Genomic DNA, 6,350 nt, shown 5'->3' on the forward strand with positions numbered 1-6,350 from the left:
AGTCCAAAACTTGGGCAACATCAAAATATGGTGGGAGGAGTCATTTGGTGAGTTTTGAGTGAAATCAAATCGCAAGAAGTATGGAATACACCAACCACTCCAATTAGGAACGAACTGCCGTTGAACTTGAATTGTCCAATTTCTCACACCTATTGATTTCGGATCGAGCCGAAAACATGGGCAACATCATAATATGGTGGGAGGAGTCATTTGGTGAGTTTTGAGTGAAATCTAATCGCTAGACGTATGGAATACACCAACCACTCCAATTAGGAACGAACTGTCGTTGAAATTGAATTGACCAATTTCTCACACCTGTTGATTTCGGATCGAGCCCAAAACTTGGGCAACATCAAAATATGGTGGGAGGAGTCATTTGGTGAGTTTTGAGTGAAATCCAATCGCTAGAAGTATGGAATACACCAACCACTCCAGTTAGGAACGAACTGCCGTTGAACTTGAATTGTCCAATTTGGAACACCTATGGATTTCGGATCGAGCCCAAAACTTGGGCAACATCAAAATATGGTGGGAGGAATCATTTGGTGAGTTTTGAGTGAAATCAAATCGCAAGAAGTATGGAATACACCAACCACTCCAATTAGGAACGAACTGCCGTTCAACTTGAATTGTCCAATTTCTCAAACCTATTGATTTCGGATCGAGCCGAAAACATGGGCAACATCATAATATGGTGGGAGGAGTCATTTGGTGAGTTTTGAGTGAAATCTAATCGCTAGACGTATGGAATACACCAACCACACCAATTAGGAACGAACTGTCGTTGAAATTGAATTGACCAATTTCTCACACCTATTGATTTCGGATCGAGCCCAAAACTTGGGCAACATCACAATATGGTGGGAGGAGTCATTTGGTGAGTTTTGAGGGAAATCAAATCGCTAGAAGTATGGAATACACCAACCACTCCAATTAGGAACGAACTGCCGTTCAACTTGAATTGTCCAATTTCTCAAACCTATTGATTTCGGATCGAGCCGAAAACATGGGCAACATCATAATATGGTGGGAGGAGTCATTTGGTGAGTTTTGAGTGAAATCTAATCGCTAGACGTATGGAATACACCAACCACACCAATTAGGAACGAACTGTCGTTGAAATTGAATTGACCAATTTCTCACACCTATTGATTTCGGATCGAGCCCAAAACTTGGGCAACATCACAATATGGTGGGAGGAGTCATTTGGTGAGTTTTGAGGGAAATCAAATCGCTAGAAGTATGGAATACACCAACCACTCCAATTAGGAACGAACTGCCGTTCAACTTGAATTGTCCAATTTCTCAAACCTATTGATTTCGGATCGAGCCGAAAACATGGGCAACATCATAATATGGTGGGAGGAGTCATTTGGTGAGTTTTGAGTGAAATCTAATCGCTAGACGTATGGAATACACCAACCACACCAATTAGGAACGAACTGTCGTTGAAATTGAATTGACCAATTTCTCACACCTATTGATTTCGGATCGAGCCCAAAACTTGGGCAACATCACAATACGGTGGGAGGAGTCATTTGGTGAGTTTTGAGTGAAATCCAATCGCTAGAAGTATGGAATACACCAACCACTGCAATTAGGAACGAACTGCCGTTGAACTTGAATTGTCCAATTTGGAACACCTATTGATTTCGGATCGAGCCCAAAACTTGGGCAACATCATTATATGGTGGGAGGAGTCATTTGGTGAGTTTTGAGTGAAATCCAATCGCTAGAAGTATGGAATACACCAACCACTCCAATTAGGAACGAACTGCCGTTGAACTTGAATTGTCCAATTTCTCACACCTATTGATTTCGGATCGAGCCCCAAACTTGGGCAACATCATAATATGGTGGGAGGAGTCATTTGGTGAGTTTTGAGTGAAATCCAATCGCTAGAAGTATGGAATACACCAACCACCCCAGTTAGGAACGAACTGCCGTTGAACTTGAATTGTCCAATTTGGGACACCTATTGATTTCGGATCGAGCCCAAAACTTGGGCAACATCATAATTTGGTGGGAGGAGTCATTTGGTGAGTTTTGAGTGAAATCCAAACGCTAGAAGTATGGAATACACCAACCACTGCAATTAGGAACGAACTACCGTTGAACTTGAATTGTCCAATTTGGAACACCAATTGGTGTCGGATCGAGCCCAAAACATGGGTAACTGTTAAGCTCATAATTTCATACATATACATGCCCAATTTACTTACTTCTTTTGCTTAGTTCCTATAATTCTAAGTTATTTCCCTCCCTTTGTGTGTTTTGTAGGCCAATAGAGCAAGAGAGCATAATTCATGCAATTCAAGCATGTTAAGGCCTAATTTGGATGAATGGAAGAAGAGCTTAAAAGACAAACTCATTTTGGCTACAGCCCCCTGCCAGTCCAGTTCCGTAGGTCATATTGCAAGCTTTGTTTCAGCAACCTACACAGCTCGGATGAGGCAGCATTCTTCATGAAAGTTGTTCCAATGGGTGTGTACTATAACATATCCAAAATTCAGCCCCATTGGATAAATATGGAGTCTGTTACCTAGCAAACACAGAGCCATGCTCAGGATGGATTTTATCAGCGCACAAAATGAGTTAGCAATTTGTTTTGGCCTTAACTTCCTCCTCCGACCTTGGATTGGCCCAAATGACATATGGCTGGAAAGAAGACATTCTGAACTTCAATTTCGAGAGCTTAAAGTCCTAATTTGATTAAGAGAAGCCCAATTTGTAAGCCCTTGAAGTTGCTGGTTATGCTGACCTCAGCATGTGCTGGTTGGATGCTTGGTCATGGTGAGCTAGGTATGAGCTATCATTTCTGGTTGGAAGCTTGGTCATGGTGACATGAAGATGAGCTAGGGCTGCTGGTGGGATCTATTGGTGAAGTGCATCAACCAATTCAGATTTTATAATGCAAGTGTTGTATGCATTAGTGAAGTGCATCAACCAATTCATCTTTTATAATGCAAGTGTTGTATGCATTAGCCATATTGAATTCAGATTTGTCACTCCCCTCTCCCTATAAATACCACATCCATTCCACATTCAAGACACAACAAATCCTGAGATTCACAACCCCCACAATTCACTCCAACCATCCTCAAACACTCTCAAAATCCCAAACACTCCAACAATCACCAAAACAACTCCAGCAAACCTCTCTTCCATTTCCCTACGAATTTCATCTTCCTTAGCCATCACCACTCACTCAAACTCATCCCAAATCACCTCCATATCCTTCATACATCTTTCTAGAAGTGGGGAAGCTCTTGGAGAAGCATTAGAAGTGGAGAAGCACTTGGAGAAGCCTTGGACACCACAAGAACTTCAGAAAAAGGGTTTTTCTACTCTTATTGTATTCATTATGTTTTCTCATTTCTGTTCAAGTCTCTTTTCCATTATGAGTAGCTAAATCCATAACTAGGGCTTCGATGTAACCTAACATGAATATTCTGGGTTTATAAGTTTGGAGTTTCAAGTTTGATTCATGATTCATGTTCTTATTCATTATGCTTATAAGTTAACATGCTTGTTTGAATGATTGATCACCATTAGAACTTGTTTGTTAACTATCTTGGTTTGAATTAAGAGTATACACCATGCTTTAATTCGAATTGAACTATGAATAGGAAGAGTATGTATGGACATTCGACAACAGGGATTAGATACATACTTGGTTGTTTAAAATGTTCTTCTATGCTTAATGGGTTCCTAATGCTTAATTTTAGGTTAGACAACAAATGATCAAATTAGGGAATTAGGAACACAAGGTTAGGACCAAACACCATGGCCTAATCATACTTTAGCTAGAATCAATCTTTGAATCTGAATTAGACTTGTTACTTGAATCTTTATAACCCAGAATTGAATTGTTATGGTGATTCGAATGCCCTAGTCTCAAAATCTGTTTTCCAACTCTTAAAACCACTCTTTGTTACATTTGTTTACTTGTTTTTGTTTGCAATTTCATTTTGCTTCTTTTGTTCAACAATCACAACCACTCTTGTTTTAAATTCTGTTTTAGACATAACCTCCTACTTTCTTGAATTTGGTAATCTAAGTACATAACTAGTTTTAACTTCTCAGTCTTCGTGGGTACGACCTCGTACTTGTCTTGCTATACTACTAATTGCCCCGTACAATTGCGAGTTAACATAATATTAACAACAAATTTTGGCGCCGTTGCCGGGGACTGAACGAAAGTTCTTCCCTGGTTATGTGCCCAAGGTTACCCTATTCTTTTTAGTGTTTCTAATTAATTTAATTTTCTGTTTCAGGTAGTTTATGTCTAAAAATCCATTACTTGAACAAGTGAGGTCTTCGTTCCAACGTTCTAGATCTTTGAACGCAGGACCATCATTGCAACCCAGACGAGTGACCTCTGAAATTCAGAATCGTCTAGAAAGGGAGTTGTCAACTGCAAAAGAGCAAGCTCTTGCTACATTTACAAGTCTTGCTCTCCACACTGAACTTCCCGGTTCTTCACTTTCAAATTCGGAAGCAAGTTCAGACCAAGAAGAAGAAGAAATGATGGCTGCCATTGAGTTCATGGGAGAACTTGATATCCCAACAATTCCAGCATCTCCTTCAAGCATTTTGCTGCCCACTGTAGCTCGAAATTATGAGCTTAAATCTTCTCATCTTAATATGCTGCCTTCCTTTTATGGTTTACCTAATGAAGATCCATTGACTCATATAAAGGATATTTTTAATGTTGTGAGTTCTTTTCCCTTGACAGGTGTGACAGAAGATCAACTTCGAATGAGAGTGTTTCCATACACTTTAAAGGATAAGGCGAAGTATTGGTTGAATTCTTTGAAGCCTGGTTCACTCACTACATGGTCTGCCATTCAAAAGAAGTTCCTGGAAAAATACTTCTCCACGCAAAAGACCGACATGCTTAGGGACAAGATCTTGTTATTTGCACAGCAAGATGATGAATCGTTTTGTGAAGCATGGGAGAAATTCAATGGGTTGCTCAACCAATGTCCTCATCATGGGATTCCATTGAAGCTTCAAATGCGTATGTTTTATAAAGGACTAACCCCTTCTAGTCATAATATAGTCACCAATTTTGCAGGTGGTTCTTTTAAAACCAAAACTCCAGAAGAAACGTACGAACTCTTTGAGGAGATAGCAATGGAGACCCAACATACGGATACAAGAGGTAAACGTGTTATTAGTGGTTCTAATGATGCTTCTAGTGTGCAGATTTCAAAACTGGAACAAAAGCTAGATGCTCTTCTTGCATTAAACTCAAGAAGCCCTCCGAAGGAAGTGTGTAGCATTTGTGAATCTCATGACCATGCTACCACAGCTTGTCCACTTGGGGCTGGATATCCAGAATTTGTGCAAGAGCAAGCTAAGTTGGTAAATTCCTACAACCAAGGTCCAAGAAATGATCCATACTCTCAAAGTTATAATCCAGGTTGGAGGAATCATCCAAACTTTTCATGGAGAAATACCCAGAATCAAGCAAATCCCCCTTCATTCCAAAGGCCACAACAATCATCATCATCATTGGAAGATATAGTGAAGCAGATGGCAATCAACCAATCCAATTTTCAGCAAACTACACAAGCTGCCATCTCCAAATTGGAAGTCCAATTAGGCCAAATAGCTGCTGAAATAACTCAAAGAGTGCCTGGGAAATGGCCAAGCCAAACTGAGATCAATCCAAAGAACCCAGAAGCCAAGGCCATTCATGTGCTCAGATCAGGTAAGATCATTGATAATAAAGATGATTCTAATCTTTCAAATGATGTTGTGATTGTAGAAAATGAAGAGGAGGAGACCATGGCCACGGAAGGAGAACAACTCAAAACTTCTCAATCTGCTCCTAAGGCCAAATCAGATTCTCAGAAATCCGATCAATTCCAATTGCATAAAAGGGATGACAAATTTGTGCCACCACATCTTCAAGAAGATAGATACGTGCCACCCGCTCCATATGTTCCACAGATTCCATTTCCAGGCCGTCTTAAGAAAGCAAAGCAAGATAAGGCTTTTAAAGAGATTTATGATATTTTGAGTAAAGTTAATATCAATTTGCCTTTGCTTGATCTTATTGAACAGATTCCTGCATATGGAAAATTCATCAAGGACTTGAAAACTCACAAGCTCAATTTCGCTCCAAATGAAGGAGTAAAGCTCGACCAGAATGTAAGTGCTGTATTGCAAAGGAAGCTTCCACCAAAACTAGATGATCCTGGCAGCTTTGACATTCCCATTAACATTGGAGGCAAGAAGGTTGGAAGAGCCATGTTGGACTTGGGAGCAAGCATCAATGTTTTGCCATATTCAGTTTATCAAGAGCTTGGCTTAGAAGGGATGAAGAAGACTTCAATGCG

At 40.0% G+C, this 6,350-nt stretch overlaps 1 non-coding gene across 1 annotated transcript; it reads right to left on the bottom strand.

Moving 5' to 3' along the window:
- Positions 1-4,896: 4,896 nt before the first annotated feature.
- Positions 4,897-5,003, bottom strand: LOC148285823 (small nucleolar RNA R71). Its single transcript, XR_015832793.1, has one exon. It is a non-coding gene; the product is annotated as a small nucleolar RNA R71 (small nucleolar RNA).
- Between the last annotated feature and the right edge of the window lie 1,347 nt (positions 5,004-6,350).

This window comes from Prunus avium, unplaced genomic scaffold, assembly GCF_965620075.1.
Source record: "Prunus avium unplaced genomic scaffold, drPruAviu1.hap1.1 HAP1_SCAFFOLD_1468, whole genome shotgun sequence".
Taxonomy (NCBI): domain Eukaryota; kingdom Viridiplantae; phylum Streptophyta; class Magnoliopsida; order Rosales; family Rosaceae; genus Prunus; species Prunus avium.